Source organism: Cavia porcellus, unplaced genomic scaffold (assembly GCF_034190915.1).
Source record: "Cavia porcellus strain 051 isolate PalLab524CR breed Dunkin Hartley unplaced genomic scaffold, mCavPor4.1 scaffold_17, whole genome shotgun sequence".
Lineage (NCBI taxonomy): Eukaryota > Metazoa > Chordata > Mammalia > Rodentia > Caviidae > Cavia > Cavia porcellus.
The window spans coordinates 16281829-16295756 of NW_026947500.1; the positions used below are offsets into that span (position 1 = coordinate 16281829).

At 45.2% G+C, this 13928-nt stretch overlaps 1 long non-coding RNA gene across 1 annotated transcript in view; it reads right to left on the reverse strand.

Moving 5' to 3' along the window:
* Nucleotides 1-10127: 10127 nt before the first annotated feature.
* The window catches only part of LOC101789143 (uncharacterized), a 28557-nt gene continuing 24756 nt past the window's right edge, over nt 10128-13928 (reverse strand). Inside the window, exon 4 of the long non-coding RNA XR_010040035.1 lies at nt 10128-10766. This is a non-coding gene — a long non-coding RNA (uncharacterized LOC101789143). The remainder of the gene's footprint in view (nt 10767-13928) is intronic.

Below are 13928 nucleotides of genomic sequence, written 5' to 3' on the forward strand. Positions count from 1 at the left end.
GGTGGCCAAGTGAAGATTTAGGCTTGCCCCTAACCATCCCAGAGAGCAGTGTTAATCTCTGTGGTGATTTATCCTTTCACAACTGAGGAGACTAAACTCCCGTAAGATTTCTCGGTGTCTCTTTGGTGTATCAAAACATAATTATTGTTGTCTTGGGGAACTGGTACTCAACCATGATATTCCAAGTTTAACCATGATATTCTGTCTTAGGGCCTAAATTTCACTAGAGAAAGCCCTGGTTGTGGAGTTCTCCTGTGGTCGCCAGCCACTGGCTTCACAAAACCAAAACATCCTCACCCTGTCATTAAATACCTGAGAAAAACTGGAGCAGTGTAGCACTGTCATCTGACACAGTTCTTGCAGTTAGGAACTCAATTAATGCTCAAGCAACCTTTTACCGCAGAATCCCTTGCTCTATGATTTTACTAATGAAGAAAAGTCACTGGGGCTCCCAGTACGTGCAGGCAGGGAGTGAAGGGGTCGGGTCTGCCCTGCGGGCCCATGAGGCACAGTACAGGTGTGATGCTCAGGGCAGATGTTGTGAGGATGAGATCCACAAGCCGGAAGTGTCTCATGGAATGATCTGCTCACCATAACATGAAATGACATGAAATAAAATCTGTTTCTATAGAAAAACACGGCTTGAGTGAACAGACACTGTTAGTGAGAATGACAAAGCTCTAAAGGGAGTTGGGGAAATTTGATACACTTGAGTTGGTGGCTCGCTGATGACACAGAGCAGCTTTCAAAAGGGCAAAGAGGCCCTGCGAGAAATGTTGCTGGACGTCAAATAAAATCAGGGTGGGAAGCAATCCTTGGGGCCAGGCGTCTTGGGTATGGGCTGAGGCTTAGGCAGAAGTAATTTATTGTCAGCTGAGTGATAAAAATAGTGACTTTTTGGAGTTCCTTGAGTAATAAATGAAAAGTAAGTAACTAAAGGCACTTTGGGTGAGTACATACTGCAAGACAGTGGTATAGTGTGAGCAGAGAAATGAGGTATTGAGAAGCTGAGGGACTCAGAAAATTATTTTAGGGAAAATCAAAAACATGGCTACACTTACAACTGCATGTGGCCCTTTAGACAAATGAAAATTTACTTTGCTTTTTTTACCTTGAAGAATGAGGCTCCGGTATGAATATCACCAAATAAAATTTGGAGATAGTAGCTGGATTTTTAATTTTCCTCTTTCTTTATCTATTAGTCAAGCATTAGTCAGTTAGCTTGTCTGGGGAGAGACTGAAGAAGAAAGTCAGTGAGCCAAGCCAGCACACCCCTGGCGTTTGTTCACACTGTGTGCATTACCAACAAGTACTACACGCGTTTATGGCTTTCACCATAACACTCAGCAGTCTTATTTATTGCATTCAAATTCATTCACTGTCTTTGTTTCCTCCTACTAGAATATAAACCCCATGAGAAGGCAGAAGCTGGGACACATTGTTACAGGCAGCTGAGTGAATTAGAAATATTATAGGCAGTGAGACACGGCTGGGTCCTCAAAGGAGCCACTGCAGATACCTTACTACTCTGGGGAAGACAGACACCTCCTGCCGTGGGCCTCAAGACAAAAGATCAAACAAATGCATCCACGTCCTAAGGACTGATATTCTAAATAGGTCTCATCACCCTGAGGAAGTCAGGAGTCACCATCCCAACCCACTATGGGAAGAGTCTCTGCTCCCTAAGAATGCCCGCTTTCTACATGGCTCTCTTCCCTATTTGTCCCCAATTTAATCAGTCTTACCTGACCAGTTACTCTATTGGCTAACCATAGTTCTGTCTTACGTCATGCCCACCTTGGAATTCCCAGTTTTCCCCACCTTAAACCCATCTTACCCCATGATTTTACTCTATAAAAGTCCCTGTAAAGAAAGAGTCCTTGGCAACCTGCTCGGGACCCCTTCTGTCTCTCTCAGACAGAAATTTTCTTTCTCCCAATAAATGTATTCCACTCTTAACCCCCGTTGCTCCTAAAATTCATTCTTCTCTCTTAGAGAACATGGACTCCTACCGGATATATAGTAGGTGGGGAGTTTCATCCTCCATCTCCATGGTAGGCACACAGTAATAGTTGTCTGTTGAATGAGTGGATGGGCTGTGAGTGTCAGTGAACAAAAAAAAAGGATACCCAATCTTGGTGAGGTAGAGATGGAGTGGAGATGGAGAAGCCTGAGGAGACCTAGCCTGGCCCATCCAGGGGACAGGGAGGAGGCTTGGGCAACACCGCTCACAGCTCAGGTACTGCACTGAGAGCTGTTTATCAGGCAACCTTGTCTCCCAGAAGAGCAAGCCAGTGCTCCACACACTGGAGGAGTCCAGCATGGACACAGGGACCGATGGACCCACTGGTCCTGAGCGAGTGAAGGTGAAGGAGGGCATGGGGACCCTGACACGGGCCAAGATTGAGTTTCCAGGCCTCATGAGATGAGACGCTGAAATATAAATCCAACTGAGTAATTTATTAAGAATAAATTGTTTCACTTATTGCAGATCTGAGCGTGTAAGCTGAGATTTATGCTCACCACAAAAGCTAATTGCTGCTTATAATTGGCATGGAGGAGGCCAGCCACTGGCAATGGGAAAGAAAGGCTGATGGTCTTCAGTACTTTCCCAAGTGTGGCCTAGGAGGTGAGATCAGCCATGACAACCTGTCCCCATGGGTTAGGGTCACACAGCGGCTGGGGAAGAAAGGACAGAGCTGAAATAAGGGTCAAAGGAGCTCTCCTGAATTTTGAATATGTAAAAGCCACTCACATGGGTAACACTTATAATCTGAACAAGTACACAGGACATACCATACTTGGTCATTCTCCTCCCACCCATGTCCACCCTCTGGACACTCAGATCACACGTCCTTCATTGGAGATAGCTACCAAGTTTCTTGAACCTCAGGCGTCCTGTGCGAACACACACGCATGTGAATACATACATGGGGAAGCAAATATTTCTTTTATCTTTCTTTTATTATAAAGCTGCTAGTCAATATTTATATGCTCATTTTTAAAATAACTTTAAAATGTGGTACTAGTCCGTCCTTTGTAATTTTAATATTTTGTGATTACAAAGCACCACTGTAGTTATGTTTTGTAATTGTTTAATTGTGGGTTAGTTTTTTGTAATAAAAATTGCTTACATGTGTGCTTCTACTGTCTGTATAGAGCTTACACCATCTTCCACTTTTGCCAGCGATATGGCTGCCAACAGAGCAGGTTATTGACTCATTTAGTAAATATCGGTGGGAATAAACCCTGTTCTTGGCTCTTACGATATGGTTGCATCTGGGAATAAAATAGACAAAAGTCCCTGCTTCAGTGACTTTTCCACTGAACAGAACATACAGGAGACAGCTTCAACCTATCATGTCAATGACTTTCATAGCATCCTGGGAAGTGACACGGTTTAATATGAAAGAAAGAAGGTAGAGAAGGATAAAGCAACTGTGCTTTAGGAACAGTGTGAGAGCATTGGCCAGGACTTTAAATAGTTTGGTCCTGGTGGGGACAGGAGTGTGCACTGACCACTGAAGGCATTCTGGGCCTGGGGCCTGCATATCTGGGAAGGTCACCCAGACCACTGGGAAACCTAGATGGAATGCATATTCAAGGGAAAGCCAGTGGAATTTCCTGATGTGTTTGGTATATGACAGAAAGAGAAGGATCAATGATAACTCAGGGGGTCACAGGCAGAAGGGTTTCAAGATGTGGACTCACTCAGTGCACACTCTGGAAAGCTGGATGTCAACCAAAAGCTCTGTGTGGACAGGAAAGCAATAGAGGAAATGGAATCCTCCAGATCGGACAGCCGTGGCCCATATTTCTAACATCTGCTCGTAGTGGTGACATAAAACATCACAATAGAGACAAGTGATGAGCTCTGGAAAGGATCCTTCATCCCCGTTACACTGCTTTCCATTTCCCACAATTCCTTCGATTCTTTTTTCAGGGCTTCCTCTGTCTGCTTACATTATCCATCTTGTCTTGTTTGGTATCTACTTTTTCATTTGAACCTTATGATTTTAAACATAGTAAATTGAAAGACTGTCTCACATTTGAGTCTGGGTCTGACGATCAGTTCATCTCTTCATGTTATTGCCTTTTGTTTCGCTTTGTAATTTTTGTTGACAACTGAACATGTTGTACCATGAAACAGTGCTTGAATTAATACCACCAAAAACAGGCTCAAAAACTTAAAAATAGATCCACAGAAACTTTCCAGACTAAAATACAAAGGCAGAAAGAGGATTAAAAAACCAATAATTATGAAAGTTAAACAAGACATCTAAACCTTTTGAAGAAATTTCTACAGGTGTCTATACTCCGCAAAATTCTTCTTCAAAGTGACGGAGACGATAAGAACTTTCCCAGAACAATAGAACAGGGATCTCCCTGTGCACATCTTCCCTTCAGGAAATGTTAAAAACAACTTAGTACAGAGAAAAGGAAAAGTATACAGCTAAAATACTCAAATTGATCAAACGGAAAAAAGAGTTTCAGGCAATGAATAAATACAGGTGAAATCATGGCTTTTTATTTTTCTCATTGATCAAGTTACCTAAAATATGAAAACTCAGTTGAGTTACTGATAGTAAGGGTGAGATGGAGGAATCATAATACTGTGTCATAAGACATCACACCACGTATGCAGTACTGTAGTGCTGTTTGAGGGGGAATTTCAAATATAAAAAGCATACATTGTACATGTTAGGTAATACCACTCACTTTTTTAAAAAAAAGTATAATTGATACATAAAAGAGATGAAATTGAATTATATAAAATGTTCAATTAAAGTTGGAGAGGTAACGAGCAAATACAGCAAGCAGAGAGCAGTTACACCAGAGAGTGCATAGTAGACATTAATTCCACTATAACAGTAATCATTTAAATTGTCTCATTACACAACTGGAACATGCAGATGTTGTGAGAGGATAAAAATAACAAGCCCACCTCTATGTTGACTGCACGAAACCAACTGTAAGCATCCAGATTCAGATAGGTTAAAAAGTACGGAAAGATACTGCACTAAAATTGATCAGTGAAAATCGTGGTAATTACATTAAGTTAGATAAAGCAAACTTCAGGACAAAAAGACTGTCAGACACAAGGGCAGTTCCTGAAGGTAACAGAACCTTGGGGTTCCTGACAAAAGAACGTCAAAGCCATAGCGCACAACCGGACAGAACTCAGAGGAGCAGTAGACGAGGTCACTGTTCCTGTTGAGGGCATGAGTGTCCTCCTGTGGACGGAGCTGGCAGAAGTTCCATGAGCTGTGGATGAAAGCTAAAGTGCTATCATCTAATCTATTTATTCTAACTGACCAAGCACTCCCTCTGCCAAAAGCAGAGTATACATTCTCTTTGAGGCCATGTGAGACATTCACCCGAACTGACGATAGTCTGGACACGAGACTCAGATCCACAGTAAGTGAGTAAAAATCACACCTTAGCAATCGGTGTCTCTACAGAAGAGTCACTATGTTGAATCTAAAAGAGCAACAGAAGTGGCCCAGTGTGGTGGGAAGAGATCAGAAAACTCTGGCTTTATCACCATTGGTGAGATCACGCTTGGTGAGATCAGAAAACTGGCTTTATCACCATTCCCGCAGGGACCTTGCTGGAGGATGACTGTGAGAAGTGAGCACTTACACTGCACAGGGGCTCATGGGTCTTGGGGCTCCATCGGGAGCAGGGGGAGCTGAGCCTCACCCTCCTGCCCTGCCGAAGCTCACCATGTGGGTCTATGTGCTGCTAGTGAGCACAAAGCACATGCACCCACGAACCTTATGACTTCTACCTGTCCTCAGGGTGCCTAACTTGAGGCATCTTGACTTTTCACGGCAGAGGGTTGAGAGGATTAAGCAGGAAGATCTTCTCGCACTTCACACTAGGAAGCATCCATAAGCATTAGACCCAAACCAACGTCTCAAGCGCTGTTGTGTAAATAACATTATGGACAGAGCAGGCTGGAGCACAGAGGCGGCAAGACAGACAGATGGGTCATCCAGGGTCAGAGCCGCACACGGAGTCCGTGTCAAACCCTTGTCACTTACAGGTGTCTGGACCTTTATAACTTGCTTTATGGCTGTGCATTTTAATTTGATGACTGTCACCCGTGAGATAATAATAAGCTTGCTCGCTGGCAGAATCACATGAAAAGACAGAACTCTGTCTGGAATCTAAAGTAACCACACATAGCTGTGGAACACCGAGGAGAAGTCTGGTTTCTGTGTTTACTTTAGCTGTTCTCCTCCAAGTGCGACGTAGAGAAGAGCATTTCAGACCACGCCAGTGTGAGTCTCATGACGTCAGACTCTCATTTTAAGTACGGACTTCTGTCGCTGTCACAGATGCCATGGGTTTTAAGTCTAAAAGAAGATGACAGCGAACTTTCCTGATATTTTAAGATTTCCTGGGGGTGGATTTATGCAATGTAAAGGGAGAGCTGCTAAGGGTTGGCGGAATTACAGAGTCTCACTGGATTTCCTGTGCACTAAGACGGTAGCTCGGAGTACAGCTGCGTGGTGGGTGGTGCAGAGGAGGGGAAGAGTCTGCCCTGGGGGAACCCAGTTAGCATGTGGGTCTGAGATCAGCAGAAGGAGGACGCTCTCATACAAACCTGCACTTTAGTCACCTGATAAATGTTATTAACTCCTGACTGTGCCAGGCTCCCTGCAATGGGTTGCTAACACGACAAAACAGGTGTGATCTGGCCACCAGGAACAGAGCATGCTGGTTGGTTAGGAGGCCCATAGACAAGCTGTCACACACGTGCTAAGTGCTGATAAAAAGAGAAACCAAGCCAGATCCACAGTAAACACAGGACCATCTCACCTGCTTTGGAAACTGAGGAAGAGACTTCTAGGTGAGATGGACCTTGAGGACAGAAAATGAGATTGGGAGGTAAGCAGAGGCAAAGACAACCAGAAAGAATGTTTTAGGAAAAGAAAAGAATATGGGAAAAGGTCCTACGGTAGCAAACGGCTTGACTTATGTCTTAGTTGCTTTTTCTTGTTTCTGAGACAAAATCCCCACCACCCATATGTTCAGGGAGGAAAGGGTTATTTTGGCTCACAGTTTGTAGATTTCAGTCTATACCATGGCATGGCAGAGGGGCCACACAGAGGAGAAATAGTCCATGGCAAGCAAAAGGCAGGAAGGCAGCATACAGCGAGCACAAAGGACCAGCAGTAGCCCTCTTCCTGTCCCCTATATCATCTCCAGGCTGGGTGGGCCCTTAGGGTGTAGCGCTCACACCCAGAATGGGGCAGTGTTAATCTTAGCATGCACTGTGTTTTAATCCCAGCATCGGTTCTTGACCCCAGCAGCACACACCCTAGATCCAGCCACCTCCTAAAAGCCCCACCTACAAGCACCTGGGCTTTGAGGGGGAGGCAGATCCATAACAACCTGTTCTAGGAAACTGAAGGATACAACTTGGAAATGCAGAGGAACAAGGTCATTCAGGGCACTTGGTTTGTCCTCCATGGATTAAGGGGTGAAGGCATAGGAGAGGAAGTAGGAGCGGCCCTTCTACACCAGCTCAAAGATCAGCAGCTAAAAGACCAAGAAACCTCTCTTACCAACATGGCTTTTTCTCAGTGCACTGAAATCTGTTCCTGTGTTAACCTCTCCCCTCTTTACCACCTTGATGGTCTCCAGCTCCCAGGGCCAGAATTCCAGAAAAGGGAGCACACACACTACTCTCCAGGACTGGAGTGAAAGCGTGAGGAGCCATCCCACTCTATAGGGATCTGGAGGCTCCTGGGTAGGGTGCAAATCTGGGCTTTGTTACCGAACGCACGAGCCCTGCCAGCATCCCACTTGGGACATGTCAGCAAAGCGAGGGAATGCAGGGACCTAGGCGTACCTGGAAGCCACAGGCAGGAAGGTCAAAGGACCAAAGCCTGGGACAGGAAGCCCATGGGTGCTCGCCCATCTTTCCAGCTCTTTTTCCTGGAGCCTTAGCTCTGTGCTCCCTCCGTTCTTCTCTTCTGAAGCCCAAGGAAGCGTCTCCAGTGCTCCTTCCTGGAACCCTTCTGTGTCCCCTTCTCTCGGCCATTGCTCATTGGTCTCTAAACCCTAGTGTGAAAGTCTGATTTTGACCTGGGCATCTCTCACTGAACTGGAAGAAACACGTGATTTTTGTGTGAATATGTGCTCTTGTTCAAAGACCTTCAGAGCAAAGATTCCGTTCCACCACTGATTCCTTTTGTCTTCTAAGCCTTACAGATAAAGGGCGCTCCAAAGCAAATTTTTACATAAAAAGGTGCAAGAAAAAAAAGGGAGCACTTAGTGAAGATCCTTGAACAGAAGTGTTTGCAGTCTCACTGTCTGAATGTCCACTTTGTATGCTTCACTTTTGTAACTTGAACAACTATTTCTAAAAGGACAATGCAATTATCAACTAGCAATTTCTTACTGTTTATTTTTTAAATTATGTATTATTTCTACCCTTTTTGTTTTGATTTTTCTCTATAAATACAAATTTTTTAAAAAGAAAACTAAAGAAACTGAATCATGTGCTAATCCTGACTCTTTGCATGTGTTCACTGCAATGCTGCAGTTCAACATACGTAGGAAGGGATTTCTGCCTGAATTCAGTCTGATGCAACTCGTCTGGCCAGAGAAGTAAGGTCTTCCCTTTAATTCTTAAAAGAAAGGTTGTTTTTTTCTTGTTCTTGAGGTCCAGTGTAGCTCTCTGTAGACTGCAGGGCCAGGGGCGGCCGTAAGCCAAACCTACCTGCCTGCCTTCTCACACATCTCCCTAGTTCTTACAACCCCTAGACAGGGAACTTAAACCGCAACTTTATTGGGCTGCTGTTTGGAACCAAAGAATCACTAGGCTTTGCAGGACTGTGACACACTTTGTCCTGTGGTCACACAGCCAGACCTGGAAGCCTTTGTCTTTTCCTGCCATCAGAGCTCCACTGATTCTTGCTGGTCCTCAACCTATGGTCCACTTATTTCCATCTTAGTGATGCTCGGACATTTGTCTTCCTTGGAGATTCTCCTCTCTGTGTGCTCACACTGGCTATGGTGGTCACAGGAGGCATAATGATGCTAATAACATGGCTTTGTTACAATATTGATGAGGAATAGATGTGTTTATACCCTTCTAAATCTGGTAAGAAAAACTCTTTTGTAGGCCATTGTATTACAATAATAGTATTGTAATAGGATCTCTTGATAAAAATCATCCTTAGTACCTTAGTACCTTCAAAATCCAACAGATAATTCAGCAAACACCACAATATCTTTATGTATAATAACCTTTCACACTACACCACCTTAACCATCTACTCCCTCCAAAATGGTACAAAAACTTGTCATCATAGTGGTCACCTAATTGCCCTAAGAACCTCATTTTGCACAGTTCACTATCTGAACTCCACTCCCCACTCTCCAGGTCACACCAGTGCTCCTCCTCCACCAATGCTCAGAGCCACTCGGCTTTCAATTCATGTGAGTTCGAGCATTGTCATTGTAGGAGATCGGAGCTTTGTCACTGAGAGTGGCTGTGGTCCACTTTGGACGAGCTCTGGCCCTTACCTCAAGCATTGCTTCCTGGCTCTGGAGAGGAAGATGTGTGCTGTTTAATCTCCAGGAGAAGCTTGCCACATTGGCTTTCTGACATGCACTCCACTCCTCAGAAGAGCTTGGGACCTCATTGTCACTGAGGATGGCTGTGGTACTTTTGGGGGGAGCCCTGGCTCCAGTGCAGAGCCCTCAGTCTACTAGCACAGCTCCTTCACTCTACTGGCACAGACTTTCTACCTTCCACTGCTGACCTTTGGTCCTTGCCAGTGCAGATCCATAAAACAGACTTGCTGGAGTATTGTCATGGGCTCTAGACCTCCAGCTGGACTCGTGAGAGGCAATGGCATAGGTTCTGGGTCATTAGCTAGACTTGTGCAGGACATTGTTGAGGGATCCAGGTCCTTGGCTGGGTTTTCTAGGTCTTTTGTGTTGTGGACAGATTTCCTGCACTTTCTTGTGTTTAACTCTGGGTGACCATTGAAAATAATATTGTAAATTCTAAGTCCTGTACATAGCTGTTCTCCTTGCAAACCCTGACCACAATACAAGTAAATTTCTCAAATATAATAAAGACAACACTCTCAAAACATGCATGCAGTGTGATTCCATTTGTTTAAAGTCAAAAAGCAAGTAAGACATTCTAAAAGGTTTATTTGAAGTTACATGTCATATAAAACAACACAGCTGTGACAGAGTTAGGCTGTAAGATCGTGGTATACAGCACATGTGGAGGAAGTTGATGGATGTGAGCAGATCCTTCCAAGGACTGCAAAACCATTGGTCAACAGTTTGTTCCTTAGGCTGAAAGCTGAATACAGTGGTGTTTTTAATCACTTACTGAATTTTACAGAGTATTCCTGTGATAGCTGATTAACTGTGTCAACTTGAGTAAGAGAAGCCCAGCTAAATGGGCTCAGCAGTCCCACACCTGGGGTGTGGAGGGCCCACCCTAGGACAGTATGCTGTCTGGATGGTGTGAAGGGGAAATGAAGGACAGAGCTGCCGCTGTCTCTCCAGAGGAGTGCAGGAGCTTCAGGCTCCACCTTCACCTTGCACATCACCTCCTGGCTTCCAGTGCAGACCCATCCGCCTTCTGATCTGGACCTGCATGGGGCAGCGCAGAGAGCTCCAGACCTCTACTGAGTCCTTTGGTGTCCGGTGTGCAGACGGAGCCTCTGGGCCCCTCCACATCCGACTCTGTGAGAAGCCACTTTGAGTCCATCTTGGCAATCCTTAAAAATAACACATTATGGAGCACATGATCAATAAAGTCAATTGGAAAACGAAAGCATCTATAAGTACGGCATATATTTGAAAAGAACCAGAATTAAGGTGTGTGTACTTTTCAGTATGAATTCCATGCTGCTTTTGGAAGTGGTCCAGAGTAAACTGGACTCTCATGGACAAACAGAAGGCAGGAGGGCAAGGTGGGCACACATAGCTCTCTTTGTCCCAGTCAGAGGAGGACACCCTGCAGAAGGAGCGGTGGCTTTGGACATGGACCTGCACATCACAGAGCCAAGTGCTGCAAGAGCAGAGGATACAGATGTGTCCTGTGCCCATATGGGAGCTCAGCCTCCTCTCAGGCCACCAAATGCTGTCTCATCTCCACTCCCACAAGCACACAGTCCTTGTGTACCTGGCCTCTACCAGAACAGCATGAGGAAGGGAATTTTGGGACACAGCTTCTCATCTTCAGAGGTGACACAATACAAAGTCATCATTGTTGAGCCCCAGACTAAACTTGTCAGTGTAGATCATAAAGCACTTACACATCAAGAAATCTTGGCAAGGCCTTTTCCTTCCATGGGAAGGTAGATGCCTGAAGTCACAGAAACACAGAACAAAGGTGGTTAGCCCCTCTCATCTGGGATACAGGAGGAGCAGCTGAGCTCTCAGTTCACTGGCTGAATTCAAAGCTTTAGATCCACGTGGCTAACTGACTCAAGTGGCCTTGGGGGTCTGGTGTGTTGCTGTTAGAGGGGTGTGTGAGGTTAGGAACAAAGTCCTCGTTTCTTATCATGGGGTGTGTAGTTAGAAAGAGAGGACATGCGGTCTGGAGTGGACAGCTTTTAGTTCTTTTTCTGGAAAGCCAGCTGTGAGGTGGGGGAAGGCACACAGTCACCCTTTCCGGGAGCTCAGGATATTTATGGGGTAAGAGTGGGCAGTGAGTTGATAGCCAGGGCATTTAGACCTCAGTGGAGCCACTTCGGCCTTGTGCTGTGACAGCAAAGGCAAAGCTTGTTCATCACACCACAAAAGTGTCTTTCTTCTTAGAGGTCACAAATCGCAGGTCAGTTATGGTGGCAAATGAGATGGATTTTCCCAGGAGGAAAGAGCAGGTGGCCAAACCATGAGAAGTCTATCAGAGGAAAAACACTAATTTGCAAAGTAATAATCAGTTCATGCTGATTCTCACACTGAACATAAATTACTATCAGACTTCTGTGTACATGGTACTCTTGTGAGAACTTGTGTGAAAGCAATAATTACCTGAGAAAGAGCCACACTGAGTGGAGTACTTGAGATTGCCTTTAAATTAGCCACTCAGAGCACCCAGAACTGTAGAGAAATGTACATTATACAGAAAACGTAGCAATAATCATATTCTTCTCAATATAAGCTGGGATAAATCCCTATGTTTTTAGATCCTTGAAGGACTGAGCCCCAGGTATGCCAGGCTCCTCTGAGCACAGTAAAAATGCTCTTAATGGAGAAAGTAACCGAGCAAGCAGGGCAGCCCACTGTCACTGAGGCCAAATAATGGAAACATCTACCATGTGGACAGGCGATCCCACGAGATGAACAGCAAGCGCCCAGGGAAGAAAGTGCAGACACAGGCCACACACAGGGTCACCTCCTAAGCAGGCAGAGGGAGGAAGGAAGAGACTCCGCCCACCAAACAGCTCTGCACAGGGTGGAACAAGAGTTGCGAGTTTAGGATGTCACATTGCATGTGGACATCAAGTCCCCGATGATTCCTGCACAGGCCATCAGTTAGGTCAGAAGTGACAATGGGAAGAGATACGAGAAGCACAGGTGTCCATGCTCATGGGTGACTCAGCGCTCTAACAATTTGATCCTCAACGGGAAAAATGATAGCAGGCAAACTGACAAACTAATATGGGAAACTTAACTGGACAAATACATCACGCATGTGCTAGAATAAAGTCACGTACCACTCCGACATGCAAACACCGTGAAGGCGAAAATGCAAAAGTCAAAACGAAGTGAGGAACTAAACTCAAGGTATAGCATGGTAGCTTAAGCACCTGGTGGAAATACTAACGGGAGAGGTCCACCACGGAACGGGTGTTTGGAAAAGTGTCTCAGTGGCATGGTCACAAGAGAGAGGTAGTCCTAAGGGTAACGCCGGCTACAGCAACGACGGGAGCTGTGCCCACTCGGGAAGAGGTCCACAGAAGAATCGCCAGGAAGACAGACACATGCCCCTGCGATCAAATCACAAAGAAAAGTGGGTGTGTTGGCCATGACTTGTAACCAGCATTTTCATACTCTAAGGTGCCCCAAACACCGTACTCATCACCTAGAACATCCATGAATCAGACTGGGTGGCAGCTTTAAAGCTAAAAGGGCAGATATGAGCCGGTTAGGAGCTGCATGGGGGAATTTCCACGTAGTTTAAACCCATCTATAGAAAAAGGCATAGCTGAAGGTTTTGACGGCTACAAACAGGTACAAGAAACAGTGGCTCAAAGAACAAGGAGTTGAAATAAACAGATGGAAAATAGAACTGTGGAAGACTCCCTCCTTGCAATCAAAGAACTCCTATCACAGCTGAAATGCTTTCCCACAAGTGTCAGATAATACCAAAATGAAAGCTAGTGGGAGTGGGAGGGTACGGCTTCATAAATCCCAGGTGAGTCCAAAGACGGAGCAGATAGCAGCCCCCAACACAGCTGCAAAATAACAAGCGATAATTTCTTAGTACTTCACAAATATCTGAAAATAAAGACATTGAGGGCAGAGAGAACTTTCTGAAGTGACAAAGCACTACCTTGATCTGGATCACTCACCTTATTGTAAGTTGAGCAAAAAAGAATCCAAAATACACCCAGGCTGGTTAGTGGCATGACCCACCATCTTGACAATGGAGGACAGAATGTGGACCTTGGGACCACCTGCACAGATACGGTGGGGACCACACCAACAGTGGGCCCACACAGAGGACCGGACTATGAAACTTTTCAAGGATGTGAAGTGCTGACAGATTTATCTACAAAGAACAATGAGCAGCATCTACACCTTCAAGATGCTGACGGTGGACTTACTGAGCCAGGACCTTTGGAATAGGTGAAACAGAGCTGGAAAGTTATTGTCCTTTTCCGGATTGAGTACTGTGGCAGGTGTGGCAGGACTACAGAAACTGAAAA